Source organism: Crinia signifera, chromosome 1, assembly GCF_055691185.1.
Source record: "Crinia signifera chromosome 1, ASM5569118v1, whole genome shotgun sequence".
Lineage (NCBI taxonomy): Eukaryota > Metazoa > Chordata > Amphibia > Anura > Myobatrachidae > Crinia > Crinia signifera.
This window is the reverse complement of record NC_139217.1, coordinates 236,937,449-236,959,973: the sequence shown is the minus strand read 5'-3', so window position 1 is coordinate 236,959,973 and position 22,525 is coordinate 236,937,449.

Here is a 22,525-nt window from a genome sequence, read left to right as displayed (position 1 = left end):
TTCCATTCAGAGAACACATGGTTTCATTCATAAAACACAGGGTTCTATTCATGGAACACAGGGTTCCATTCATAGAACACAGGGTTCTATTAAGAGAACACAAGGTTTTATTCATAGAACACATGGCTATATTTATAGATCACGGGTGGTTTCCATTCAGAGAACACATGGTTTCATTCATAAAACACAGGGTTCTATTTGTAGAACACAGGGTTCCATTCATAGAACACAGGGTTCTATTAAGAGAACACAAGGTTTTATTCATAGAACACATGGCTATATTTATAGATCACGGGTGGTTTCCATTCAGAGAACACATCATTTCATTCATAAAACACAGGGTTCTATTCATAGAACACAGGGTTCCATTTATAGAACACTGGGTTCTATTCATAGACCACAAGGTTTTATTCATAGAACACATGGTTATATTTATAGATCACGGGTGGTTTTCATTCAGAGAACACATAATTTTATTCATAAAACACAGGGTTCTATTCATAGAACACAGGGTTCCATTTATAGAACACAGGGTTCTATTCATAGAACACAAGGTTTTATTCATAGAACACATGGCTATATTTATAGATCACGGGTGGTTTCCATTCAGAGAACACATGGTTTAATTCATAAAACACAGGGTTCTATTTATAGAACACAGGGTTCCATTCATAGAACACAGGGTTCTATTAATAGAACACAATGTTTTATTCATAAAACACATGGTTATATTTATAGATCACGGGTGGTTTCCATTCAGAGAACACATGGTTTCATTCATAAAACACAGGGTTCTATTCATAGAACACAGGGTTCCATTCATAGAACACAGGGTTCTATTAATAGAACACAAGGTTTTATTCATAAAACACATGGTTATATTTATAGATCACGGGTGGTTTCCATTCAGAGAACACATGGTTTCATTCATAAAACACAGGGTTATATTCATAGAACACAGGGTTCCATTCATAGAACACAGGGTTCTATTAATAGAACACAAGGTTTTATTCATAAAACACATGGTTATATTTATAGATCATGGGTGGTTTCCATTCAGAGAACACATCATTTCATTCATAAAACACAGGGTTCTATTCATAGAACACAGGGTTCCATTTATAGAACACTGGGTTCTATTCATAGACCACAAGGTTTTATTTATAGAACACATGGTTATATTTATAGATCACGGGTGGTTTCCATTCAGAGAACACATAATTTTATTCATAAAACACAGGGTTCAATTCATAGAACACAGGGTTCCATTTATAGAACACAGGGTTCTATTCATAGAACTCAAGGTTTTATTCATAGAACTCAAGGTTATATTTATAGATCACGGGTGGTTTCCATTCAGAGAACACATAATTGCATTCATAAAACACAGGGTTCTATTCATAGAACACAGGGTTCCATTTATAGAACACAGGGTTCTATTCATAGAACACAAGGTTTTATTCATAGAACACATGGCTATATTTATAGATCACGGGTGGTTTCTATTCAGAGAACACATGGTTTCATTCATAAAACACAGGGTTCTATTTATAGAACACAGGGTTCCATTCATAGAACACAGGGTTCTATTAATAGAACACAAGGTTTTATTCATAAAACACATGGTTATATTTATAGATCACGGGTGGTTTCCATTCAGAGAACACATGGTTTCATTCATAAAACACAGGGTTCTATTCATAGAACACAGGGTTCCATTCATAGAACACAGGGTTCTATTAAGAGAACACAAGGTTTTATTCATAGAACACATGGCTATATTTATAGATCACGGGTGGTTTCCATTCAGAGAACACATGGTTTCATTCATAAAACACAGGGTTCTATTTGTAGAACACAGGGTTCCATTCATAGAACACAGGGTTCTATTAAGAGAACACAAGGTTTTATTCATAGAACACATGGCTATATTTATAGATCACGGGTGGTTTCCATTCAGAGAACACATCATTTCATTCATAAAACACAGGGTTCTATTCATAGAACACAGGGTTCCATTTATAGAACACTGGGTTCTATTCATAGACCACAAGGTTTTATTCATAGAACACATGGTTATATTTATAGATCACGGGTGGTTTTCATTCAGAGAACACATAATTTTATTCATAAAACACAGGGTTCTATTCATAGAACACAGGGTTCCATTTATAGAACACAGGGTTCTATTCATAGAACACAAGGTTTTATTCATAGAACACATGGCTATTTTTATAGATCACGGGTGGTTTCCATTCAGAGAACACATGGTTTCATTCATAAAACACAGGGTTCTATTTATAGAACACAGGGTTCCATTCATAGAACACAGGGTTCTATTAATAGAACACAAGGTTTTATTCATAAAACACATGGTTATATTTATAGATCACGGGTGGTTTCCATTCAGAGAACACATGGTTTCATTCATAAAACACAGGGTTCTATTCATAGAACACAGGGTTCCATTCATAGAACACAGGGTTCTATTAATAGAACACAAGGTTTTATTCATAAAACACATGGTTATATTTATAGATCACGGGTGGTTTCCATTCAGAGAACACATGGTTTCATTCATAAAACACAGGGTTATATTCATAGAACACAGGGTTCCATTCATAGAACACAGGGTTCTATTAATAGAACACAAGGTTTTATTCATAAAGCACATGGTTATATTTATAGATCATGGGTGGTTTCCATTCAGAGAACACATCATTTCATTCATAAAACACAGGGTTCTATTCATAGAACACAGGGTACCATTTATAGAACACTGGGTTCTATTCATAGACCACAAGGTTTTATTCATAGAACACATGGTTATATTTATAGATCACGGGTGGTTTCCATTCAGAGAACACATAATTTTATTCATAAAACACAGGGTTCTATTCATAGAACACAGGGTTCCATTTATAGAACACAGGGTTCTATTCATAGAACTCAAGGTTTTATTCATAGAACAAATGGTTATATTTATAGATCACGGGTGGTTTCCATTCAGAGAACACATAATTGCATTCATTAAACAAAGGGTTATTCATAGAACACAGGGTTCCATTTATAGAACACAGGGTTCTATTCATAGAAAACAAAGTTTTATTCATAGAACACATGGCTATATTTATAGATCACGGGTGGTTTCCATTCAGAGAACACATAATTGCATTCATAAAACACAGGGTTCTATTCATAGAACACAGGGTTCCATTTATAGAACACAGGGTTCTATTCATAGAACACAAGGTTTTATTCATAGAACACATGGTTATATTTATAGATCAAGGGTGGTTTCCATTCAGAGAACACATGGTTTCATTCATAAAACACAGGGTTCTATTTATAGAACACAGGGTTCCATTCATAGAACACAGGGTTCTATTAATAAAACACAAGGTTTTATTCATAAAACACATGGTTATATTTATAGATCACGGGTGGTTTCCATTCAGAGAACACATGGTTTCATTCATAAATCACAGGGTTCTATTCATAGAACACAGGGTTCCTTTCATAGAACACAGGGTTCTATTAATAGAACACAAGGTTTTATTCATAAAACACATGGTTATATTTATAGATCACGGGTGGTTTCCATTCAGAGAACACATGATTTCATTCATAAAACACAGGGTTCTATTTATAGAACACAGGGTTCCATTCATAGAACACAGGGTTCTATTAATAGAACACAAGGTTTTATTCATAAAACACATGGTTATATTTATAGATCACGGGTGGTTTCCAGTCAGAGAACACATGGTTTCATTCATAAAACACAGGGTTCTATTCATAGAACACAGGGTTCCATTCATAGAACACAGGGTTCTATTAATAGAACACAAGGTTTTATTCATAAAACACATGGTTATATTTATAGATCACGGGTGGTTTCCATTCAGAGAACACATGGTTTCATTCATAAATCACAGGGTTCTATTCATAGAACACAGGGTTCCATTTATAGAACACTGGGTTCTATTCATAGACCACAAGGTTTTATTCATAGAACACATGGTTATATTTATAGATCACGGGTGGTTTTCATTCAGAGAACACATAATTTTATTCATAAAACACAGGGTTCTATTCATAGAACACAGGGTTCCATTTATAGAACACAGGGTTCTATTCATAGAACACAAGGTTTTATTCATAGAACACATGGCTATATTTATAGATCACGGGTGGTTTCCATTCAGAGAACACATGGTTTCATTCATAAAACACAGGGTTCTATTTATAGAACACAGGGTTCCATTCATAGAACACAGGGTTCTATTAATAGAACACAAGGTTTTATTCATAAAACACATGGTTATATTTATAGATCACGGGTGGTTTCCATTCAGAGAACACATGGTTTCATTCATAAAACACAGCGTTTTATTCATAGAACACAGGGTTCCATTCATAGAACACAGGGTTCTATTAAGAGAACACAAGGTTTTATTCATAAAACACATGGTTATATTTATAGATCACGGGTGGTTTCCATTCAGAGAACACATCATTTCATTCATAAAACACAGGGTTCTATTCATAGAACACAGGGTTCCATTTATAGAACACTGGGTTCTATTAATAGAACACAAGGTTTTATTCATAGAACACATGGTTATATATAAAGATCACGGGTGGTTTCCATTCAGAGAACACATAATTTCATTCATAAAACACAGGGTTCTATTCATAGAACACAGGGTTCCATTTATAGAACACAGGGTTCTATTCATAGAACACAAGGTTTTATTCATAGAACACATGGTTATATTTATAGATCACGGGTGGTTTCCATTCAGAGAACACATAATTTTATTCATAAAACACAGGGTTCTATTCATAGAACACAGGGTTCCATTTATAGAACACAGGGTTCTATTCATAGAACACAAGGTTTTTTTCATAGAACACATGGCTATATTTATAGATCACGGGTGGTTTCCATTCAGAGAACACATGGTTTCATTCATAAAACACAGGGTTCTATTCATAGAACACAGGGTTCCATTCATAGAACACAGGGTTCTATTAATAGAACACAAGGTTTTATTCATAAAACACATGGTTATATTTATAGATCACGGGTGGTTTCCATTCAGAGAACACATAATTTCATTCATAAAACACAGGGTTCTATTCATAGAACACAGGGTTCCATTTATAGAACACAGGGTTCTATTCATAGAACACAAGGTTTTATTCATAGAACACATGGTTATATTTATAGATCACGGGTGGTTTCCATTCAGAGAACACATAATTTTATTCATAAAACACAGGGTTCTATTCATAGAACACAGGGTTCCATTTATAGAACACAGGGTTCTATTCATAGAACTCAAGGTTTTATTCATAGAACAGATGGTTATATTTATAGATCACGGGTGGTTTCCATTCAGAGAACACATAATTGCATTCATAAAACACAGGGTTCTATTCATAGAACACAGGGTTCCATTTATAGAACACAGGGTTCTATTCATAGAACACAAGGTTTTATTCATAGAACACATGGCTATATTTATAGATCACGGGTGGTTTCCATTCAGAGAACACATGGTTTCATTCATAAAACACAGGGTTCTATTTATAGAACACAGGGTTCCATTCATAGAACACAGGGTTCTATTAATAGAACACAAGGTTTTATTCATAAAACACATGGTTATATTTATAGATCACGGGTGGTTTCCATTCAGAGAACACATGGTTTCATTCATAAAACACAGGGTTCTATTTATAGAACACAGGGTTCCATTCATAGAACACAGGGTTCTATTAATAGAACACAAGGTTTTATTCATAAAACACATGGTTATATTTATAGATCACGGGTGGTTTCCATTCAGAGAACACATGGTTTCATTCATAAAACACAGGGTTCTATTCATAGAACACAGGGTTCCATTCATAGAACACAGGGTTCTATTAAGAGAACACAAGGTTTTATTCATAGAACACATGGCTATATTTATAGATCACTGGTGGTTTCCATTCAGAGAACACATCATTTCATTCATAATACACAGGGTTCTATTCATAGAACACAGGGTTCCATTTATAGAACACTGGGTTCTATTCATAGACCACAAGGTTTTATTCATAGAACACATGGTTATATTTATAGATCACGGGTGGTTTTCATTCAGAGAACACATAATTTTATTCATAAAACACAGGGTTCTATTCATAGAACACAGGGTTCCATTTATAGAACACAGGGTTCTATTCATAGAACACAAGGTTTTATTCATAGAACACATGGCTATATTTATAGATCACGGGTGGTTTCCATTCAGAGAACACATGGTTTCATTCATAAAACTCAGGGTTCTATTTATAGAACACAGGGTTCCATTCATAGAACACAGGGTTCTATTAATAGAACACAAGGTTTTATTCATAAAACACATGGTTATATTTATAGATCACGGGTGGTTTCCATTCAGAGAACACATGGTTTCATTCATAAAACACAGGGTTCTATTCATAGAACACAGGGTTCCATTCATAGAACACAGGGTTCTATTAAGAGAACACAAGGTTTTATTCATAAAACACATGGTTATATTTATAGATCATGGGTGGTTTCCATTCAGAGAACACATAATTTCATTCATAAAACACAGGGTTCTATTCATAGAACACAGGGTTCCATTTATAGAACACAGGGTTCTATTCATAGAACACAAGGTTTTATTCATAGAACACATGGTTATATTTATAGATCACGGGTGGTTTCCATTCAGAGAACACATAATTTTATTCATAAAACACAGGGTTCTATTCATAGAACACAGGGTTCCATTTATAGAACACAGGGTTCTATTCATAGAACTCAAGGTTTTATTCATAGAACAGATGGTTATATTTATAGATCACGGGTGGTTTCCATTCAGAGAACACATAATTGCATTCATAAAACACAGGGTTCTATTCATAGAACACAGGGTTCCATTTATAGAACACAGGGTTCTATTCATAGAACACAAGGTTTTATTCATAGAACACATGGCTATATTTATAGATCACGGGTGGTTTCCATTCAGAGAACACATAATTTCATTCATAAAACACAGGGTTCTATTTATAGAACACAGGGTTCCATTCATAGAACACAGGGTTCTATTAATAGAACACAAGGTTTTATTCATAAAACACATGGTTATATTTATAGATCACGGGTGGTTTCCATTCAGAGAACACATGGTTACATTCATAAAACACAGGGTTCTATTCATAGAACACAGGGTTCCATTCATAGAACACAGGGTACTATTAAGAGAACACAAGGTTTTATTCATAGAACACATGGCTATATTTATAGATCACGGGTGGTTTCCATTCAGAGAACACATGGTTTCATTCATAAAACACAGGGTTCTATTTATAGAACACAGGGTTCCATTCATAGAACACAGGGTTCTATTAATAGAACACAAGGTTTTATTCATAAAACACATGGTTATATTTATAGATCACGGGTGGTTTCCATTCAGAGAACACATCATTTTATTCATAAAACACAGGGTTCTATTCATAGAACACAGGGTTCCATTTATAGAACACTGGGTTCTATTCATAGACCACAAGGTTTTATTCATAGAACACATGGTTATATTTATAGATCACGGGTGGTTTTCATTCAGAGAACACATAATTTTATTCATAAAACACAGGGTTCTATTCATAGAACACAGGGTTCCATTTATAGAACACAGGGTTCTATTCATAGAACACAAGGTTTTATTCATAGAACACATGGCTATATTTATAGATCACGGGTGGTTTCCATTCAGAGAACACATGGTTTCATTCATAAAACACAGGGTTCTATTTATAGAACACAGGGTTCCATTCATAGAACACAGGGTTCTATTAATAGAACACAAGGTTTTATTCATAAAACACATGGTTATATTTATAGATCACGGGTGGTTTCCATTCAGAGAACACATAATTTCATTCATAAAACACAGGGTTCTATTCATAGAACACAGGGTTCCATTTATAGAACACAGGGTTCTATTCATAGAACACAAGGTTTTATTCATAGAACACATGGTTATATTTATAGATCACGGGTGGTTTCCATTCAGAGAACACATAATTTTATTCATAAAACACAGGGTTCTATTCATAGAACATAGGGTTCCATTTATAGAACACAGGATTCTATTCATAGAACTCAAGGTTTTATTCATAGAACAGATGGTTATATTTATAGATCACGGGTGGTTTCCATTCAGAGAACACATAATTGCATTCATAAAACACAGGGTTCTATTCATAGAACACAGGGTTCCATTTATAGAACACAGGGTTCTATTCATAGAACACAAGGTTTTATTCATAGAACACATGGCTATATTTATAGATCACGGGTGGTTTCCATTCAGAGAACACATGGTTTCATTCATAAAACACAGGGTTCTATTTATAGAACACAGGGTTCCATTCATAGAACACAGGGTTCTATTAATAGAACACAAGGTTTTATTCATAAAACACATGGTTATATTTATAGATCACGGGTGGTTTCCATTCAGAGAACACATGGTTTCATTCATAAAACACAGGGTTCAATTCATAGAACACAGGGTTCCATTTATAGAACACAGGGTTCTATTCATAGAAAACAAGGTTTTATTCATAGAACACATGGCTATATTTATAGATCACGGGTGGTTTCCATTCAGAGAACACATGGTTTCATTCATAAAACACAGGGTTCTATTTATAGAACACAGGGTTCCATTCATAGAACACAGGGTTCTATTAATAAAACACAAGGTTTTATTCATAAAACACATGGTTATATTTATAGATCACGGGTGGTTTCCATTCAGAGAACACATGGTTTCATTCATAAATCACAGGGTTCTATTCATAGAACACAGGGTTCCATTCATAGAACACAGGGTTCTATTAATAGAACACAAGGTTTTATTCATAAAACACATGGTTATATTTATAGATCACGGGTGGTTTCCATTCAGAGAACACATGATTTCATTCATAAAACACAGGGTTCTATTTATAGAACACAGGGTTCGATTCATAGAACACAGGGTTCTATTAATAGAACACAAGGTTTTATTCATAAAACACATGGTTATATTTATAGATCACGGGTGGTTTCCAGTCAGAGAACACATGGTTTCATTCATAAAACACAGGGTTCTATTCATAGAACACAGGGTTCCATTCATAGAACACAGGGTTCTATTAATAGAACACAAGGTTTTATTCATAAAACACATGGTTATATTTATAGATCACGGGTGGTTTCCATTCAGAGAACACATGGTTTCATTCATAAATCACAGGGTTCTATTCATAGAACACAGGGTTCCATTCATAGAACACAGGGTTCTATTAATAGAACACAAGGTTTTATTCATAAAACACATGGTTATATTTATAGATCACGGGTGGTTTCCATTCAGAGAACACATGATTTCATTCATAAAACACAGGGTTCTATTTATAGAACACAGGGTTCCATTCATAGAACACAGGGTTCTATTAATAGAACACAAGGTTTTATTCATAGAACACATGGCTATATTTATAGATCACGGGTGGTTTCCATTCAGAGAACACATCATTTCATTCATAAAACACAGGGTTCTATTCATAGAACACAGGGTTCCATTTATAGAACACTGGGTTCTATTCATAGACCACAAGGTTTTATTCATAGAACACATGGTTATATTTATAGATCACGGGTGGTTTTCATTCAGAGAACACATAATTTTATTCATAAAACACAGGGTTCTATTCGAAGAACACAGGGTTCCATTTATAGAACACAGGGTTCTATTCATAGAACACAAGGTTTTATTCATAGAACACATGGCTATATTTATAGATCACGGGTGGTTTCCATTCAGAGAACACATGGTTTCATTCATAAAACACAGGGTTCTATTTATAGAACACAGGGTTCCATTCATAGAACACAGGGTTCTATTAATAGAACACAAGGTTTTATTCATAAAACACATGGTTATATTTATAGATCACGGGTGGTTTCCATTCAGAGAACACATGGTTTCATTCATAAAACACAGCGTTTTATTCATAGAACACAGGGTTCCATTCATAGAACACAGGGTTCTATTAAGAGAACACAAGGTTTTATTCATAAAACACATGGTTATATTTATAGATCACGGGTGGTTTCCATTCAGAGAACACATCATTTCATTCATAAAACACAGGGTTCTATTCATAGAACACAGGGTTCCATTTATAGAACACTGGGTTCTATTAATAGAACACAAGGTTTTATTCATAGAACACATGGTTATATATAAAGATCACGGGTGGTTTCCATTCAGAGAACACATAATTTCATTCATAAAACACAGGGTTCTATTCATAGAACACAGGGTTCCATTTATAGAACACAGGGTTCTATTCATAGAACACAAGGTTTTATTCATAGAACACATGGTTATATTTATAGATCACGGGTGGTTTCCATTCAGAGAACACATAATTTTATTCATAAAACACAGGGTTCTATTCATAGAACACAGGGTTCCATTTATAGAACACAGGGTTCTATTCATAGAACACAAGGTTTTATTCATAGAACACATGGCTATATTTATAGATCACGGGTGGTTTCCATTCAAAGAACACATGGTTTCATTCATAAAACACAGGGTTCTATTCATAGAACACAGGGTTCCATTCATAGAACACAGGGTTCTATTAATAGAACACAAGGTTTTATTCATAAAACACATGGTTATATTTATAGATCACGGGTGGTTTCCATTCAGAGAACACATAATTTCATTCATAAAACACAGGGTTCTATTCATAGAACACAGGGTTCCATTTATAGAACACAGGGTTCTATTCATAGAACACAAGGTTTTATTCATAGAACACATGGTTATATTTATAGATCACGGGTGGTTTCCATTCAGAGAACACATAATTTTATTCATAAAACACAGGGTTCTATTCATAGAACACAGGGTTCCATTTATAGAACACAGGGTTCTATTCATAGAACTCAAGGTTTTATTCATAGAACAGATGGTTATATTTATAGATCACGGGTGGTTTCCATTCAGAGAACACATAATTGCATTCATAAAACACAGGGTTCTATTCATAGAACACAGGGTTCCATTTATAGAACACAGGGTTCTATTCATAGAACACAAGGTTTTATTCATAGAACACATGGCTATATTTATAGATCACGGGTGGTTTCCATTCAGAGAACACATGGTTTCATTCATAAAACACAGGGTTCTATTTATAGAACACAGGGTTCCATTCATAGAACACAGGGTTCTATTAATAGAACACAAGGTTTTATTCATAAAACACATGGTTATATTTATAGATCACGGGTGGTTTCCATTCAGAGAACACATGGTTTCATTCATAAAACACAGGGTTCTATTTATAGAACACAGGGTTCCATTCATAGAACACAGGGTTCTATTAATAGAACACAAGGTTTTATTCATAAAACACATGGTTATATTTATAGATCACGGGTGGTTTCCATTCAGAGAACACATGGTTTCATTCATAAAACACAGGGTTCTATTCATAGAACACAGGGTTCCATTCATAGAACACAGGGTTCTATTAAGAGAACACAAGGTTTTATTCATAGAACACATGGCTATATTTATAGATCACGGGTGGTTTCCATTCAGAGAACACATCATTTCATTCATAAAACACAGGGTTCTATTCATAGAACACAGGGTTCCATTTATAGAACACTGGGTTCTATTCATAGACCACAAGGTTTTATTCATAGAACACATGGTTATATTTATAGATCACGGGTGGTTTTCATTCAGAGAACACATAATTTTATTCATAAAACACAGGGTTCTATTCATAGAACACAGGGTTCCATTTATAGAACACAGGGTTCTATTCATAGAACACAAGGTTTTATTCATAGAACACATGGCTATATTTATAGATCACGGGTGGTTTCCATTCAGAGAACACATGGTTTCATTCATAAAACACAGGGTTCTATTTATAGAACACAGGGTTCCATTCATAGAACACAGGGTTCTATTAATAGAACACAAGGTTTTATTCATAAAACACATGGTTATATTTATAGATCACGGGTGGTTTCCATTCAGAGAACACATGGTTTCATTCATAAAACACAGGGTTCTATTCATAGAACACAGGGTTCCATTCATAGAACACAGGGTTCTATTAAGAGAACACAAGGTTTTATTCATAGAACACATGGTTATATATAAAGATCACGGGTGGTTTCCATTCAGAGAACACATAATTTCATTCATAAAACACAGGGTTCTATTCATAGAACACAGGGTTCCATTTATAGAACACTGGGTTCTATTCATAGAACACAAGGTTTTATTCATAGAACACATGGTTATATTTATAGATCACGGGTGGTTTCCATTCAGAGAACACATAATTTCATTCATAAAACACAGGGTTCTATTCATAGAACACAGGGTTCCATTTATAGAACACAGGGTTCTATTCATAGAACACAAGGTTTTATTCATAGAACACATGGTTATATTTATAGATCACGGGTGGTTTCCATTCAGAGAACACATAATTTTATTCATAAAACACAGGGTTCTATTCATAGAACATAGGGTTCCATTTATAGAACACAGGATTCTATTCATAGAACTCAAGGTTTTATTCATAGAACAGATGGTTATATTTATAGATCACGGGTGGTTTCCATTCAGAGAACACATAATTGCATTCATAAAACACAGGGTTCTATTCATAGAACACAGGGTTCCATTTATAGAACACAGGGTTCTATTCATAGAACACAAGGTTTTATTCATAGAACACATGGCTATATTTATAGATCACGGGTGGTTTCCATTCAGAGAACACATGGTTTCATTCATAAAACACAGGGTTCTATTTATAGAACACAGGGTTCCATTCATAGAACACAGGGTTCTATTAATAGAACACAAGGTTTTATTCATAAAACACATGGTTATATTTATAGATCACGGGTGGTTTCCATTCAGAGAACACATGGTTTCATTCATAAAACACAGGGTTCAATTCATAGAACACAGGGTTCCATTTATAGAACACAGGGTTCTATTCATAGAAAACAAGGTTTTATTCATAGAACACATGGCTATATTTATAGATCACGGGTGGTTTCCATTCAGAGAACACATGGTTTCATTCATAAAACACAGGGTTCTATTTATAGAACACAGGGTTCCATTCATAGAACACAGGGTTCTATTAATAAAACACAAGGTTTTATTCATAAAACACATGGTTATATTTATAGATCACGGGTGGTTTCCATTCAGAGAACACATGGTTTCATTCATAAATCACAGGGTTCTATTCATAGAACACAGGGTTCCATTCATAGAACACAGGGTTCTATTAATAGAACACAAGGTTTTATTCATAAAACACATGGTTATATTTATAGATCACGGGTGGTTTCCATTCAGAGAACACATGATTTCATTCATAAAACACAGGGTTCTATTTATAGAACACAGGGTTCCATTCATAGAACACAGGGTTCTATTAATAGAACACAAGGTTTTATTCATAAAACACATGGATATATTTATAGATCACGGGTGGTTTCCAGTCAGAGAACACATGGTTTCATTCATAAAACACAGGGTTCTATTCATAGAACACAGGGTTCCATTCATAGAACACAGGGTTCTATTAATAGAACACAAGGTTTTATTCATAAAACACATGGTTATATTTATAGATCACGGGTGGTTTCCATTCAGAGAACACATGGTTTCATTCATAAATCACAGGGTTCTATTCATAGAACACAGGGTTCCATTCATAGAACACAGGGTTCTATTAATAGAACACAAGGTTTTATTCATAAAACACATGGTTATATTTATAGATCACGGGTGGTTTCCATTCAGAGAACACATGATTTCATTCATAAAACACAGGGTTCTATTTATAGAACACAGGGTTCCATTCATAGAACACAGGGTTCTATTAATAGAACACAAGGTTTTATTCATAGAACACATGGCTATATTTATAGATCACGGGTGGTTTCCATTCAGAGAACACATCATTTCATTCATAAAACACAGGGTTCTATTCATAGAACACAGGGTTCCATTTATAGAACACTGGGTTCTATTCATAGACCACAAGGTTTTATTCATAGAACACATGGTTATATTTATAGATCACGGGTGGTTTTCATTCAGAGAACACATAATTTTATTCATAAAACACAGGGTTCTATTCATAGAACACAGGGTTCCATTTATAGAACACAGGGTTCTATTCATAGAACACAAGGTTTTATTCATAAAACACATGGTTATATTTATAGATCACGGGTGGTTTCCATTCAGAGAACACATGGTTTCATTCATAAAACACAGGGTTCTATTCATAGAACACAGGGTTCCATTCATAGAACACAGGGTTCTATTAAGAGAACACAAGGTTTTATTCATAGAACACATGGTTATATATAAAGATCACGGGTGGTTTCCATTCAGAGAACACATAATTTCATTCATAAAACACAGGGTTCTATTCATAGAACACAGGGTTCCATTTATAGAACACAGGGTTCTATTCATAGAACTCAAGGTTTTATTCATAGAACAGATTGTTATATTTATAGATCACGGGTGGTTTCCATTCAGAGAACACATAATTGCATTCATAAAACACAGGGTTCTATTCATAGAACACAGGGTTCCATTTATAGAACACAGGGTTCTATTCATAGAACACAAGGTTTTATTCATAGAACACATGGCTATATTTATAGATCACGGGTGGTTTCCATTCAGAGAACACATGGTTTCATTCATAAAACACAGCGTTTTATTCATAGAACACAGGGTTCCATTCATAGAACACAGGGTTCTATTAAGAGAACACAAGGTTTTATTCATAAAACACATGGTTATATTTATAGATCACGGGTGGTTTCCATTCAGAGAACACATCATTTCATTCATAAAACACAGGGTTCTATTCATAGAACACAGGGTTCCATTTATAGAACACTGGGTTCTATTAATAGAACACAAGGTTTTATTCATAGAACACATGGTTATATATAAAGATCACGGGTGGTTTCCATTCAGAGAACACATAATTTCATTCATAAAACACAGGGTTCTATTCATAGAACACAGGGTTCCATTTATAGAACACAGGGTTCTATTCATAGAACACAAGGTTTTATTCATAGAACACATGGTTATATTTATAGATCACGGGTGGTTTCCATTCAGAGAACACATAATTTTATTCATAAAACACAGGGTTCTATTCATAGAACACAGGGTTCCATTTATAGAACACAGGGTTCTATTCATAGAACACAAGGTTTTATTCATAGAACACATGGCTATATTTATAGATCACGGGTGGTTTCCATTCAGAGAACACATGGTTTCATTCATAAAACACAGGGTTCTATTCATAGAACACAGGGTTCCATTCATAGAACACAGGGTTCTATTAATAGAACACAAGGTTTTATTCATAAAACACATGGTTATATTTATAGATCACGGGTGGTTTCCATTCAGAGAACACATAATTTCATTCATAAAACACAGGGTTCTATTCATAGAACACAGGGTTCCATTTATAGAACACAGGGTTCTATTCATAGAACACAAGGTTTTATTCATAGAACACATGGTTATATTTATAGATCACGGGTGGTTTCCATTCAGAGAACACATAATTTTATTCATAAAACACAGGGTTCTATTCATAGAACACAGGGTTCCATTTATAGAACACAGGGTTCTATTCATAGAACTCAAGGTTTTATTCATAGAACAGATGGTTATATTTATAGATCACGGGTGGTTTCCATTCAGAGAACACATAATTGCATTCATAAAACACAGGGTTCTATTCATAGAACACAGGGTTCCATTTATAGAACACAGGGTTCTATTCATAGAACACAAGGTTTTATTCATAGAACACATGGCTATATTTATAGATCACGGGTGGTTTCCATTCAGAGAACACATGGTTTCATTCATAAAACACAGGGTTCTATTTATAGAACACAGGGTTCCATTCATAGAACACAGGGTTCTATTAATAGAACACAAGGTTTTATTCATAAAACACATGGTTATATTTATAGATCACGGGTGGTTTCCATTCAGAGAACACATGGTTTCATTCATAAAACACAGGGTTCTATTTATAGAACACAGGGTTCCATTCATAGAACACAGGGTTCTATTAATAGAACACAAGGTTTTATTCATAAAACACATGGTTATATTTATAGATCACGGGTGGTTTCCATTAAGAGAACACATGGTTTCATTCATAAAACACAGGGTTCTATTCATAGAACACAGGGTTCCATTCATAGAACACAGGGTTCTATTAAGAGAACACAAGGTTTTATTCATAGAACACATGGCTATATTTATAGATCACGGGTGGTTTCCATTCAGAGAACACATCATTTCATTCATAAAACACAGGGTTCTATTCATAGAACACAGGGTTCCATTTATAGAACACTGGGTTCTATTCATAGACCACAAGGTTTTATTCATAGAACACATGGTTATATTTATAGATCACGGGTGGTTTTCATTCAGAGAACACATAATTTTATTCATAAAACACAGGGTTCTATTCATAGAACACAGGGTTCCATTTATAGAACACAGGGTTCTATTCATAGAACACAAGGTTTTATTCATAGAACACATGGCTATATTTATAGATCACGGGTGGTTTCCATTCAGAGAACACATGGTTTCATTCATAAAACACAGGGTTCTATTTATAGAACACAGGGTTCCATTCATAGAACACAGGGTTCTATTAATAGAACACAAGGTTTTATTCATAAAACACATGGTTATATTTATAGATCACGGGTGGTTTCCATTCAGAGAACACATGGTTTCATTCATAAAACACAGGGTTCTATTCATAGAACACAGGGTTCCATTCATAGAACACAGGGTTCTATTAAGAGAACACAAGGTTTTATTCATAGAACAGATTGTTATATTTATAGATCACGGGTGGTTTCCATTCAGAGAACACATAATTGCATTCATAAAACACAGGGTTCTATTCATAGAACACAGGGTTCCATTTATAGAACACAGGGTTCTATTCATAGAACACAAGGTTTTATTCATAGAACACATGGCTATATTTATAGATCACGGGTGGTTTCCATTCAGAGAACACATGGTTTCATTCATAAAACACAGCGTTTTATTCATAGAACACAGGGTTCCATTCATAGAACACAGGGTTCTATTAAGAGAACACAAGGTTTTATTCATAAAACACATGGTTATATTTATAGATCACGGGTGGTTTCCATTCAGAGAACACATCATTTCATTCATAAAACACAGGGTTCTATTCATAGAACACAGGGTTCCATTTATAGAACACTGGGTTCTATTAATAGAACACAAGGTTTTATTCATAGAACACATGGTTATATATAAAGATCACGGGTGGTTTCCATTCAGAGAACACATAATTTCATTCATAAAACACAGGGTTCTATTCATAGAACACAGGGTTCCATTTATAGAACACAGGGTTCTATTCATAGAACACAAGGTTTTATTCATAGAACACATGGTTATATTTATAGATCACGGGTGGTTTCCATTCAGAGAACACATAATTTTATTCATAAAACACAGGGTTCTATTCATAGAACACAGGGTTCCATTTATAGAACACAGGGTTCTATTCATAGAACACAAGGTTTTATTCATAGAACACATGGCTATATTTATAGATCACGGGTGGTTTCCATTCAGAGAACACATGGTTTCATTCATAAAACACAGGGTTCTATTCATAGAACACAGGGTTCCATTCATAGAACACAGGGTTCTATTAATAAAACACAAGGTTTTATTCATAAAACACATGGTTATATTTATAGATCACGGGTGGTTTCCATTCAGAGAACACATAATTTCATTCATAAAACACAGGGTTCTATTCATAGAACACAGGGTTCCATTTATAGAACACAGGGTTCTATTCATAGAACACAAGGTTTTATTCATAGAACACATGGTTATATTTATAGATCACGGGTGGTTTCCATTCAGAGAACACATAATTTTATTCATAAAACACAGGGTTCTATTCATAGAACACAGGGTTCCATTTATAGAACACAGGGTTCTATTCATAGAACTCAAGGTTTTATTCATAGAACAGATGGTTATATTTATAGATCACGGGTGGTTTCCATTCAGAGAACACATAATTGCATTCATAAAACACAGGGTTCTATTCATAGAACACAGGGTTCCATTTATAGAACACAGGGTTCTATTCATAGAACACAAGGTTTTATTCATAGAACACATGGCTATATTTATAGATCACGGGTGGTTTCCATTCAGAGAACACATGGTTTCATTCATAAAACACAGGGTTCTATTTATAGAACACAGGGTTCCATTCATAGAACACAGGGTTCTATTAATAGAACACAAGGTTTTATTCATAAAACACATGGTTATATTTATAGATCACGGGTGGTTTCCATTCAGAGAACACATGGTTTCATTCATAAAACACAGGGTTCTATTTATAGAACACAGGGTTCCATTCATAGAACACAGGGTTCTATTAATAGAACACAAGGTTTTATTCATAAAACACATGGTTATATTTATAGATCACGGGTGGTTTCCATTCAGAGAACACATGGTTTCATTCATAAAACACAGGGTTCTATTCATAGAACACAGGGTTCCATTCATAGAACACAGGGTTCTATTAAGAGAACACAAGGTTTTATTCATAGAACACATGGCTATATTTATAGATCACGGGTGGTTTCCATTCAGAGAACACATCATTTCATTCATAAAACACAGGGTTCTATTCATAGAACACAGGGTTCCATTTATAGAACACTGGGTTCTATTCATAGACCACAAGGTTTTATTCATAGAACACATGGTTATATTTATAGATCACGGGTGGTTTTCATTCAGAGAACACATAATTTTATTCATAAAACACAGGGTTCTATTCATAGAACACAGGGTTCCATTTATAGAACACAGGGTTCTATTCATAGAACACAAGGTTTTATTCATAGAACACATGGCTATATTTATAGATCACGGGTGGTTTCCATTCAGAGAACACATGGTTTCATTCATAAAACACAGGGTTCTATTTATAGAACACAGGGTTCCATTCATAGAACACAGGGTTCTATTAATAGAACACAAGGTTTTATTCATAAAACACATGGTTATATTTATAGATCACGGGTGGTTTCCATTCAGAGAACACATGGTTTCATTCATAAAACACAGGGTTCTATTCATAGAACACAGGGTTCCATTCATAGAACACAGGGTTCTATTAAGAGAACACAAGGTTTTATTCATAGAACACATGGTTATATATAAAGATCACGGGTGGTTTCCATTCAGAGAACACATAATTTCATTCATAAAACACAGGGTTCTATTCATAGAACACAGGGTTCCATTTATAGAACACAGGGTTCTATTCATAGAACTCAAGGTTTTATTCATAGAACAGATTGTTATATTTATAGATCACGGGTGGTTTCCATTCAGAGAACACATAATTGCATTCATAAAACACAGGGTTCTATTCATAGAACACAGGGTTCCATTTATAGAACACAGGGTTCTATTCATAGAACACAAGGTTTTATTCATAGAACACATGGCTATATTTATAGATCACGGGTGGTTTCCATTCAGAGAACACATGGTTTCATTCATAAAACACAGGGTTCTATTCATAGAACACAGGGTTCCATTCATAGAACACAGGGTTCTATTAATAGAACACAAGGTTTTATTCATAAAACACATGGTTATATTTATAGATCATGGGTGGTTTCCATTCAGAGAACACATAATTTCATTCATAAAACACAGGGTTCTATTCATAGAACACAGGGTTCCATTTATAGAACACAGGGTTCTATTCATAGAACACAAGGTTTTATTCATAGAACACATGGTTATATTTATAGATCACGAGTGGTTTCCATTCAGAGAACACATAATTTTATTCATAAAACACAGGGTTCTATTCATAGAACACAGGGTTCCATTTATAGAACACAGGGTTCTATTCATAGAACTCAAGGTTTTATTCATAGAACAGATGGTTATATTTATAGATCACGGGTGGTTTCCATTCAGAGAACACATAATTGCATTCATAAAACACAGGGTTCTATTCATAGAACACAGGGTTCCATTTATAGAACACAGGGTTCTATTCATAGAACACAAGGTTTTATTCATAGAACACATGGCTATATTTATAGATCACGGGTGGTTTCCATTCAGAGAACACATAATTTCATTCATAAAACACAGGGTTCTATTTATAGAACACAGGGTTCCATTCATAGAACACAGGGTTCTATTAATAGAACACAAGGTTTTATTCATAAAACACATGGTTATATTTATAGATCACGGGTGGTTTCCATTCAGAGAACACATGGTTTCATTCATAAAACACAGGGTTCTATTCATAGAACACAGGGTTCCATTCATAGAACACAGGGTTCTATTAAGAGAACACAAGGTTTTATTCATAGAACACATGGCTATATTTATAGATCACGGGTGGTTTCCATTCAGAGAACACATGGTTTAATTCATAAAACACAGGGTTCTATTTATAGAACACAGGGTTCCATTCATAGAACACAGGGTTCTATTAATAGAACACAAGGTTTTATTCATAAAACACATGGTTATATTTATAGATCACGGGTGGTTTCCATTCAGAGAACACATCATTTCATTCATAAAACACAGGGTTCTATTCATAGAACACAGGGTTCCATTTATAGAACACTGGGTTCTATTCATAGACCACAAGGTTTTATTCATAGAACACATGGTTATATTTATAGATCACGGGTGGTTTTCATTCAGAGAACACATAATTTTATTCATAAAACACAGGGTTCTATTCATAGAACACAGGGTTCCATTTATAGAACACAGGGTTCTATTCATAGAACACAAGGTTTTATTCATAGAACACATGGCTATATTTATAGATCACGGGTGGTTTCCATTCAGAGAACACATGGTTTCATTCATAAAACACAGGGTTCTATTTATAGAACACAGGGTTCCATTCATAGAACACAGGGTTCTATTAATAGAACACAAGGTTTTATTCATAAAACACATGGTTATATTTATAGATCACGGGTGGTTTCCATTCAGAGAACACATGGTTTCATTCATAAAACACAGGGTTCTATTCATAGAACACAGGGTTCCATTCATAGAACACAGGGTTCTATTAAGAGAACACAAGGTTTTATTCATAAAACACATGGTTATATTTATAGATCACGGGTGGTTTCCATTCAGGGAACACATCATTTCATTCATAAAACACAGGGTTCTATTCATAGAACACAGGGTTCCATTTATAGAACACTGGGTTCTATTCATAGAACACAAGGTTTTATTCATAGAACACATGGTTATATTTATAGATCACGGGTGGTTTCCATTCAGAGAACACATAATTTCATTCATAAAACACAGGGTTCTATTCATAGAACACAGGGTTCCATTTATAGAACACAGGGTTCTATTCATAGAACACAAGGTTTTATTCATAGAACACATGGTTATATTTATAGATCACGGGTGGTTTCCATTCAGAGAACACATAATTTTATTCATAAAACACAGGGTTCTATTCATAGAACATAGGGTTCCATTTATAGAACACAGGATTCTATTCATAGAACTCAAGGTTTTATTCATAGAACAGATGGTTATATTTATAGATCACGGGTGGTTTCCATTCAGAGAACACATAATTGCATTCATAAAACACAGGGTTCTATTCATAGAACACAGGGTTCCATTTATAGAACACAGGGTTCTATTCATAGAACACAAGGTTTTATTCATAGAACACATGGCTATATTTATAGATCACGGGTGGTTTCCATTCAGAGAACACATGGTTTCATTTATAAAACACAGGGTTCTATTTATAGAACACAGGATTCCATTCATAGAACACAGGGTTCTATTAATAGAACACAAGGTTTTATTCATAAAACACATGGTTATATTTATAGATCACGGGTGGTTTCCATTCAGAGAACACATGGTTTCATTCATAAAACACAGGGTTCAATTCATAGAACACAGGGTTCCATTTATAGAACACAGGGTTCTATTCATAGAAAACAAGGTTTTATTCATAGAACACATGGCTATATTTATAGATCACGGGTGGTTTCCATTCAGAGAACACATGGTTTCATTCATAAAACACAGGCTTCTATTTATAGAACACAGGGTTCCATTCATAGAACACAGGGTTCTATTAATAAAACACAAGGTTTTATTCATAAAACACATGGTTATATTTATAGATCACGGGTGGTTTCCATTCAGAGAACACATGGTTTCAT